This window comes from Cervus canadensis, chromosome 2, assembly GCF_019320065.1.
Source record: "Cervus canadensis isolate Bull #8, Minnesota chromosome 2, ASM1932006v1, whole genome shotgun sequence".
Taxonomy (NCBI): Eukaryota; Metazoa; Chordata; class Mammalia; order Artiodactyla; family Cervidae; genus Cervus; species Cervus canadensis.
The window spans coordinates 104134368-104143923 of record NC_057387.1 but is presented as its reverse complement, the minus strand read 5'-3'; the positions used below and the strand labels follow the sequence as shown (position 1 = coordinate 104143923).

The following is a 9556-nucleotide window of genomic DNA, read 5'->3' as shown; positions in this document are numbered from 1 at the left end:
ATGGCTTCCCACTGATCTCAGAGTAAAATCCAATATTTTCAACCTGGACTATCAGTTCTCCTATGTATTCTTGCCACCTCTTAATATCTTCTGCTTCTGTTAGGTCCATACCATTTCTGTCCTTTATTTAGCTCATCTTTGCATGAAATGTTCCGGTGGCATCTCTAATTTTCTTGAAGAGGTCTCTAGTCTTTCCCATTCTGTTGTTTTCCTCCATTTCTTTGCATTGATCGCTGAGGAAGGCTTTCTTATCTCTCTTTGCTATTCTTTGGAACTCTGCATTCAGATGGGAATATCTTTCCTTTTCTCCTTTGCTTTTCACTTCTTTTCACAGCTATTTGTAAGGCCTCCTCAGACAACCATTTTGCTTTTTTGCATTTCTTTTCCATGGGGATGGTCTTAATCCCTGCCTCCTGTACAATGTCACGAACCTCTGTCCAATAGTTCATCAGGCACTCTATCAGATTTAGTCCCTTAAATCTATTTCCTCACTTCCACTGTATAATCATAAGGGATTTGATTTAGGTCATACCTGAATGGTCTAGTGGTTTTCCCTACTTGCCTCAATTTAAGTCTGAATTTGGCAATAAGGAGTTCATGATCTGAGCCACAGTTAGCTCCTGGTCTTGTTTTTGCTGACTGTATAGAGCTTCTCCATCTTTGGCTGCAAAGAATATAATCAGTCTGATTTCAGTGTTGGCCATCTGGTGATGTCCATGTGTAGAGTGTTCTCTTGTGTTGTCAGAAGAGGGTGTTTGCTATGACCATTGCATTCTCTTGGCAAAACTCTATTAGCCTTTGCCCTGCTTCATTCTGTACTCCAAGGCCAAATTTGCCTGTTACTCCAGGTGTTTCCTGACTTCCTACTTTTGCATTCCAGTCCCCTATAATGAAAAGGACATCTTTTATGGGTGTTAGTTCTAAAAGGTCTTATAGGTCTTCATAGAACCGTTCAACTTCAGCTTCTTCAGTATTACTGGTTGGGACATAGATTTGAATTACCGTGCTATTGAATGGTTTGCCTTGGAAATGAACAGAGATTATTTTGTCATTTTTGATTGCATCCAAGTACTGCTTTTCAGATCCTTTTGTTGACCATGATGGCTACTCCATTTCTTCTAAGGTATTCCTGCCCACAGTAGTAGATATAGTCGTCATCTGAGTTAAATTCACCCATTCCAGTCCATCTGTACAAAAAAGATCTTCACAACCCAGATAATCACGATGGTGTGATCACTCACCTAGAGCCAGACATCCTGGAATGTGAAGTCAAGTGGGCCTTAGGAAGCATCACTACAAATAAAACTAGTGGAGGTGATGGAATTCCAGCTGAGCTATTTCAAATCCTGAAAGATGATGCTGTGAAAGTGCTGCACTCAATATGTCAGCAAATTTGGAAAACTCAGCAGTGGCCACAGGACTGGAAAAGGTCAGTTTTCATTCCAATCACAAAGAAAGGCAATGCCAAAGAATGCTCGAACTACCGCACAATTATACTCATATCACACGCTAGTAAAGTAATGCTCAAAATTCTCCAAGCCAGACTTCAGCAATACGTGAACCGTGAACTTCTAGATGTTCAAGCTGGTTTTAGAAAAGGCAGAGGAACCAGAGATCAAATTGCCAACATCCGCTGGATCATCGAAAAAGCAAGAGGGTTCCAGAAAAACATCCATTTCTGCTTTATTAACTATGCCAAAGCCTTTGACTGTGTGGATCACAATAAACTGTGGAAAATTCTGAAAGAGATGGGAATACCAGACCACCTGACCTGTCTCTTGAGAAACCTGTATGCAGGTCAGGAAGCAATAGTTAGAACTGGACATGGAACAACAGACTGGTTCCAAATAGGAAAGGGAGTACATCAAGGCTGTATATTTTCACCCTGCTTATTTAACTTATATGCAGAGTACGTCATGAGAAACGCTGGGCTGGAAGAAGCACAAGCTGGAATCAAGGTTGCCGGGAGAAATATCAATAACCTCAGATATGCAGATGACACCACCCTTATGGTAGAAAGTGAAGAGGAACTAAAGAGCCCCTTGATGAAAGTGAAGGAGGAGAGTGAAAAAGTTGGCTTAAAGCTCAACATTCAGAAAACTAAGATCATGGCATCTGGTCCCATCACTTCATGGCAAATAGATGGGGAAACAGTGGAAACAGCGTCAGACTTTATTTTTCTGGGCTCCAAAATCACTGCAGATGGTGACTGCAGCCATGAAATTAAAAGACGCTTGTGCTCGCTTCGGCAGCACATATACTAAAATTGGAACGATACAGAGAAGATTAGCATGGCCCTTGCGCAAGGATGACACGCAAATTCGTGAAGCGTTCCATATTTTTAAAAAAATAAATAAATAAATAAAAGACGCTCACTCCTTGGAAGGAAAGCTGAGTGCAGAAGAACTGATGCTTTTGAACTGTGGTGTTGGAGAAGACTCTTGAGAGTCCCTTGGACTGCAAGGAGATCCAACCAGTCCATCCTAAAGGAGATCAGTCCTGGGTGTTCATTGGAAGGACTGATGTTGAAGCTGAAACTCCAATACTTTGGCTACCTCATGTGAAGAGTTGACTCATTGGAAAAGACCCTAATGCTGAGAAGGATTGGGGGCAGGAGGAGAAGGGGACGGCAGAGGATGAGATGGCTGGATGGCATCACCAACTTGACGGACATGGGTTTGCATATACTCTGGGAGTTGGTGATGGACAGAGAGGCCTGGCGTGCTGCGATTCATGGGGTTGCAAAGAGTCGGACATGACTGAGCCACTGAACTGAACTGAACTGGACTATCAGACCCAGCAGGATCTGGCTCCTGATGACCTCACTAGGCTCACTGTGCTTTAGTTCCTGTTACACTCCGGAGTCAATGGCAGGCCTAACAATGTTTAGAATGTGCCAAGTTCCTTCAGGCTACAGGGCTTTCACATGTGTCATTTCTTCTGTCTGGAATGCTCTTCCCCAATTCTCTACCTGGTTAACTGTAAGTTTATCAGTAAGTACCTTATGGAAGCCTCCTCTGACCATTAAGCCTAGGTCAGGACCTCTGCATTCTATGTCAAGAATCTGCAAACTTTTTCAATAAGGGGCAGATAATATTTAAGGCTTTGCAGGTGACAGAGCATCACAACTATTCAACTCAGGGTCATAGTAGCTATCAGTTCAATTTGGTCACACAGTCATGTCTGACTCTTTGTGACCCCATGAACCACGGCATGCCAGGCCTCCCTGTCCATCACCAATTCCTGGAGTCCACCCAAACCCATGTCCATTGTATCGGTGATGCGACCCAACCATCTCATCCTCTATCGTCTCCTTCTCCTCCTGCCTTCAATCTTTCCCAGCATTAGGGTCTTTTCTTTTCTTTTTTTTTTTTGCCTCAAACTACTTTTTATTTGCAACTACATGATTTTATGCAATTCTTCTAAACAACGACATAAAATAGATTTCCATGTATATAAATAACTTACATACTTTCCATAAAGTAAATGCTCAAAGGTGCTAGAACAGATCATCCACTCCTACAGTATCCTTATAAGCAACAGAGCTGATGCACAATATATAAATACTCAAGTTTAATATTAAAAACTCAGGCACTTGACTAGCTTTTATAAAGTTTCTCAAACTATATCAATGTATCTAAAGTGCATATATATTTTTAAGAAAAAATTATTCTTAATAACTTCTCTATAAAAATAAGTTTGATAGTTTAGCCCATCTAACTTTACTACTCTAAGTATGAACTTTTAATATGTAGTCAGGCTTATTCTACCTTCTCTCAACATGACACCAACAGACAAAAGCAGCTAGTGAGGTGCTAACATGTGAGGATTAATCCAGTGATTGCGGTCACAATGCATTCCAGGAGGAGGTACCCATGTTACTGGAATTGGGCAATATGGTTTATTCTTCCGTCCCTGATTTGGATAACCAAATGGAATGGGAGGAGGGTAGTGACTTTGATTGCCATTCCCTCGATACATCATTGGCTTTTTTCTGGGCAACGGGTGCCACATTGGAAGAGGTGGGAATATCAATTCTGAAATCTGGTATACAGGGCTGGGGGTCGCAGCCACAGAATTCGGTTTCACTTCCACTTCCTTACATGTTTCTTCATCTGAAGAAGAGGATCCTGAATGATAATCAGAGGTAACCTTATCAAGGGCCCTGGTAACTTTCTTGGAAATCTCATCCTTGTTCTCATCCTCATTTTCAAAGCTGGCAACAATAAATGCATTATTTTTCTCTCCATACCTACAGCACACCTCACATGGGTCCACCCAGAGAGTTAGTTCCTTTGGCAAGCCTAGGTCACTGTACAAGATGCAGCTGTTCTCACAGGCTTTCAGGACATCAGGATCAACCCTCTGAAACTTATTGACACGAATGCATCTGTAGGCTTGTCCTTTTGATGGTTTTTCCGGATACCAGTGATTTTTATATTTTTCTTGAAGTATTAGGGTCAGTTTCTCAGCAAACCTCTCGACCGCTTCTTTTTTCAATTTATCATGTTTTCAAACTAGTCTTGTGAAAAAGAAGACTACAGCAGCAATTTCGTTCTTCATTTTCCCCGTCTTAGTGGACTGGTGCTTGGTGGTAATGAGCGCTGCAAGCCTTGTCCGGTTTGTACATTAGGGTCTTTTCAAATGGGTCAGCTCTCCACATCAGGTGGCCAAAGTATTGGAGTTTCAGCTTCAACATCAGTCCTTCCAATGAACACCCAGGACTGATCTCCTTTAGGATGGACTGGTTGGATCTCCTTGCAGTCCAAGGGACTCTCAAGAGTCTTCTCCAACACCACAGTTCAAAAGCATCAGTTCTTCTGCACTCAGCTTTCTTTATAGTCCAATTCTCACATCCATACATGACTACTGGAAAAACCATAGCCTTGACTAGATGGACCTTTGTTGGCAAAGTAATGTCTCTGCTTTTAAATATGCTATCCAGGTTGGTCATAGCTTTCCTTCCAAGGAGTGAGCGTCTTTTAATTTCATGGCTGCAGTCACCATCTGCAGTGATTTTGGAGCCCAGAAAAATAAAGTCTGACGCTGTTTCCACTGTTTCCCCATCTATTTGCCATGAAGTGATGGGACCAGATGCCATGATCTTAGTTTTCTGAATGTTGAGCTTTAAGCCAACTTTTTCACTCTCCTCCTTCACTTTCATCAAGGGGCTCTTTAGTTCTTCTTCACTTTCTACCATAAGGGTGGTGTCATCTGCATATCTGAGGTTATTGATATTTCTCCCGGCAACCTTGATTCCAGCTTGTGCTTCTTCCAGCCCAGCGTTTCTCATGACGTACTCTGCATATAAGTTAAATAAGCAGGGTGAAAATATACAGCCTTGATGTACTCCCTTTCCTATTTGGAACCAGTCTGTTGTTCCATGTCCAGTTCTAACTATTGCTTCCTGACCTGCATACAGGTTTCTCAAGAGACAGGTCAGATGGTCTGGTATTCCCATCTCTTTCAGAATTGTCCACAGTTTATTGTGATCCACACAGTCAAAGGCTTTGGCATAGTTAATAAAGCAGAAATGGATGTTTTTCTGGAACCCTCTTGCTTTTTCGATGATCCAGCGGATGTTGGCAATTTGATCTCTGGTTCCTCTGCCTTTTCTAAAACCAGCTTGAACATCTAGAAGTTCACGGTTCACGTATTGCTGAAGTCCGGCTTGGAGAATTTTGAGCATTACTTTACTAGCGTGTGATATGAGTATAATTGTGCGGTAGTTCGAGCATTCTTTGGCATTGCCTTTCTTTGTGATTGGAATGAAAACTGACCTTTTCCAGTCCTGTGGCCACTGCTGAGTTTTCCAAGTTTGCTGACATATTGAGTGCAGCACTTTCACAGCATCATCTTTCAGGATTTGAAATAGCTCAGCTGGAATTCCATCACCTCCACTGGCTTTGTTCATGGTGATGCTTCCTAAGGCCCACCTGTAGAAAATACATAAATGTATTTACTGATGCTGAACTTTGAGTTTTGTATATAGTTCTCACGTGTCATGAAATATTAGTATTCTTTTGATTTTTCCAACCATTTAAAAATGTAAAAACAATTCCTAGCTTCTGGTCATAGAAAAACAGAGGTGGGCTAGAATTGGCCTGTAGGCCGTAGCTTGCCAACCCCTATCAGGCCACCCGATCTGCCTCAGGTCAGGTTGAATTTTGTTTTTTTTAAGATTTATTTATTTTTGACTGTGCTGGGTCTACCCTGCTGCCCCTCGGCTTTCTCTAGCTGTGAGGAGTGTGGGTTACTCATCTTTGCAGTGCTCAGACTTCTCATTGTGGTGCCTTCTTTTTGCAGAGCATGGGCTCTAGGTGAACAGGCTTCAGTAGTTGTGGCGCACAGGCTTAGTTGCCCCATGGCATATGGGACCCTCCCGGAGCAGGGATCAAACCCATATCCTCTGCACTGGCAGGTGGATTCCTAACCACTGGAACACCAGGGAAGTACCGGGACCACATTTATTTTGTTTACTATTTTCCTCCTTAGCTTCTTGCACAGGGCCTGACCCATAGTAGGTGCTCAGTAAACGAATGGAGTCATAAGGTGTTCCTTTCCTTTAAAAAAAAAAGTATTTATTTGGCTGTCGGGTCTTGGTTGCAGCATGTGGGATCCAATTCCCTGACCAGGGGTTGAACCTGGAACCCCTCCAATGGGAGCTCCAGATCTTAGCCACTAGATCACCAGGGAAGTCCCTCTTCATTTCCTTGTGAGGGGCCCCAAGCTAAGTGGAGAATACAAATCTGTAAACAATTAACTGCACAATTAACTAGGTAATACTTTTTGAAGAAAGTTCTGTTTTCAGCAGGTTCAGTTCGAGAACCTGTGGGAAGTCAGGGTATGGTGACTCTCAAACATCTGGAACTGAGCTGATACTAAGATGCAGATGGATAAGGGAGTAAAAATGCATAGACGAGCTATAAAAGCTACCTGAGTGTGCCAGATCACTTGAGCAGAGAAGTCACTCAGGGAGAGAGGTTGAATCAGAAGAGGAGAAGGAGGCTGGAACTGTGAGGTAAGTTTCTGGGCCAGGGAAGGGGCAGAGGTAGGAGCAAGGTAAGAGATCCAGCAAAGAGGTGTTTTGGAAACCAAGAGGAATGACTATTTATTTTTGTATCTACCTAGTTTACCGCTCTGTTCCTAGTATTTTGCACCAGGCATAACCTTACAGTAGACACTCAAAATCTGTGAATTAAAAATGACGTTGCATCAGATCCTTTCGAGAAGCACTACCCAGCAAGCAGCCTACAAGAAATGCTCAAAGAAAGAAAAAAGAGAAAGCAGTGTGGAAGGAACGTTCCTGGGGCCAGTAAGGATGAGGGCTGATGTGGCACCATGAGATTTGAGTTGAGCCTGGCGAGTTTTTCTGAGGCAGAACATATTCCTTCAATTTTTGTTTTTTCAGGTTTTTTGTTTACTTTGCCTTGGGGATGCAGAAACCCATCAAAACTGATCTTTGTTTTAAAGAGCTCACAGTCTGGTGGGGAAGACAAACACAGTCCTTGATAATTATGAGATGGAAAGGTACTGCAGGAAGACAGAGAAGAGGAGAAGCTAGTAAACTTGGAAGGCTTCACAGAGGAGAGGATACTGGAGCTCAGCCTTAAAGGTTGGAGTTCAGTAGAGCAGGAATTCCAGCGCAAACCAGTCTGTGCAAAAATCCTGATAAATGCCCCGGTTCTCAAACTTTTATGTGCATGAGAATCACTGGAGAGGTCTGTTTAAAATGCAGATTTCAAAGTTACACATGGGAAATTTCTGGTTCAATAGGTGAGGGCATCCACTTTAACAGGCTTTACAGGACCTCACTCTGTAAAACATCTTTTTGTGCGGCCATTGTCGTGGGAATCGAGGCCAGCGGTGGCGGAAACGAGGCTGGAGAGCGCTTTGCCACCGGGCTTCTGGGTCTCCACAGGAACACACTATTACAACAAAAAACAAATTCATTTTTAGTCTCGCTTTCAGGGCACTAGACGCTTTCACGTGCCTGACTGTCGCAACCTCGCAACAACTTTGTGAGGTAGAAATTACTAGTCTCATTACACAGGGGAGGAAACTGAGGCTCAGAGAAGACAGATTTGCTCAAGGTCACGAAGCAAGAAGTGGTACGGCGCAGGACGAAAGCCAGACAAGCAGATTCCCAGCTCAGAGACTTTTCGACGACTAAGGCAGGCCGGGAGTGGGTGGGGCTCAGGCCCTCGCTCCAGGCTGGTTCCAAAATGGTGGGGGCCTTGGCGTCAGCAACGCCCCCGCCCCTTCCGTCCACCTCCCTCCTTCTTCCTCAGGCCACCCAGGCGGGGGGAGGGGATGGAACGGAGAAGCTCACGTGACTGCCGACAAGCTGGCGCGTGACGCAAAGCGGCGGGCCCGGTGTTCGCCTTGCCTTATGGGAAACGTAGTTCTATAGGCTGTCAAGTTGGCTAGGAAGGCGGGAGCTAGGACTACATTTCCCAGGAGGCTGCGGGGCGACGCCGAGGCTGCCGCCGTCTGAGAGCTGGGACGCGGGGCGCGCTGTCGGGCGGGGGCGAGATTCGGGCCGGTTGTGCCGTTGCGAGGCTGTAGCTGCGATCGCTGCGGTGGGCCCAGGTGAGTGAGGGCCCCTGATGGGAATTAGGGCCGCTCAATTGACTCCAGCCGTTTCGTCTTTTTTCTTTTCTCCGTGGCCGTTGGCTCAGGGTCTCCAGCAGGCCTGGCGTGGAGTCGCTCCCCCGCGCCTGCCCGCCGGCCTCTTCAGAGAGGGCCCTGCTCGCTCCGGCTCCTCCCCCTCCCCGCCCTTCAGGGCTTCCCCTCGCTCCGGCCTAGCTCCCGACGCTGAGGGCCGCCTTTTCTCCGGAGCAGTTCCTAGCTCTCTTTTTCTTTCTTGTAAGAAAGCGTCCCTTTTCTCCATCTCCCTGCTTAATCACTCACCCCTTTAGGGGTGAACCTTATTATTTGGATTTTTTCCCGGAACTCTTGAGTGCTCCCCCCCCCCCCCCCCCCATTTCCACTGGCCTGGATCTGCCTTCTCTTAGGGCGCATGTGGCTGGTACTCAGTGTTAGTACAGTACCTCTTCCGTTCTTTTCGGCCTGGTGGCCGGAGGAGGCACAGTCCAAATTTATCAGTCACGGGAACATTTATGCGTCCACTTTCATTTCTCTTGGTTTGGAGGTGAGGTCGACCTGCGTTCCTGTGGTAATTGGCGTGTGTTCCGCTTAAATAAGGTAATTTCTTTCGCCTCCCTTAGCTCCCAAGCAACTTTTATTAGCCCTTCTCTTTGCCTTTTGAAGTCTGAGGGATGAAGTATCGCAGCAGAAACTGGGGAGTAGCACTCGTGCCCAGAAGTTGGAAGCCATCCGTGTTAGTTGAGTGTTTACCAGGAGGTTGTTAATTGGATTGAGGGAAAAGCCGGAGAGAGACGATGAAGCTTCTGGTGGCAGGATAACAGAAGGAACCTGGAGCCAGCTGCCTGGGTTCAAATTTTGGCTCTGCTAGCTTTTGGTTTCGGGTCGAGGGGCTTCACTTTCAGGTGCCTCAGTTTCCTTGATCTGCAAAATAGCAGAGAGTAACACT

At 45.1% G+C, this 9556-nt stretch overlaps 1 protein-coding gene, 1 non-coding gene and 1 pseudogene across 6 annotated transcripts in view; 2 read left to right on the top strand and 1 right to left on the bottom strand.

Annotated features, from left to right (window-relative positions):
• The first annotated feature begins 2236 nt into the window (after window positions 1–2236).
• Window positions 2237–2343, top strand: LOC122437424. The gene has a single exon (XR_006268252.1). It is a non-coding gene; the product is annotated as a U6 spliceosomal RNA (small nuclear RNA).
• Window positions 2344–3717: 1374 nt separating this feature from the next.
• LOC122428162 lies at window positions 3718–4563 on the bottom strand (annotated as a pseudogene).
• A 3893-nt stretch (window positions 4564–8456) lies between these two features.
• Window positions 8457–9556, top strand: part of THRAP3 (thyroid hormone receptor associated protein 3) — a 69940-nt gene continuing 68840 nt past the window's right edge. For 2 of the 5 annotated variants that reach the window (XM_043461890.1, XM_043461884.1), the window contains exon 1: window positions 8457–8592. The gene's annotated coding sequence lies outside the window, so the exon portion shown is untranslated. Of the gene's footprint in view, window positions 8593–9001; window positions 9208–9556 lie in introns of those variants that run through there. The other 3 variants (XM_043461885.1, XM_043461888.1, XM_043461886.1) reach the window with 3 other exon arrangements.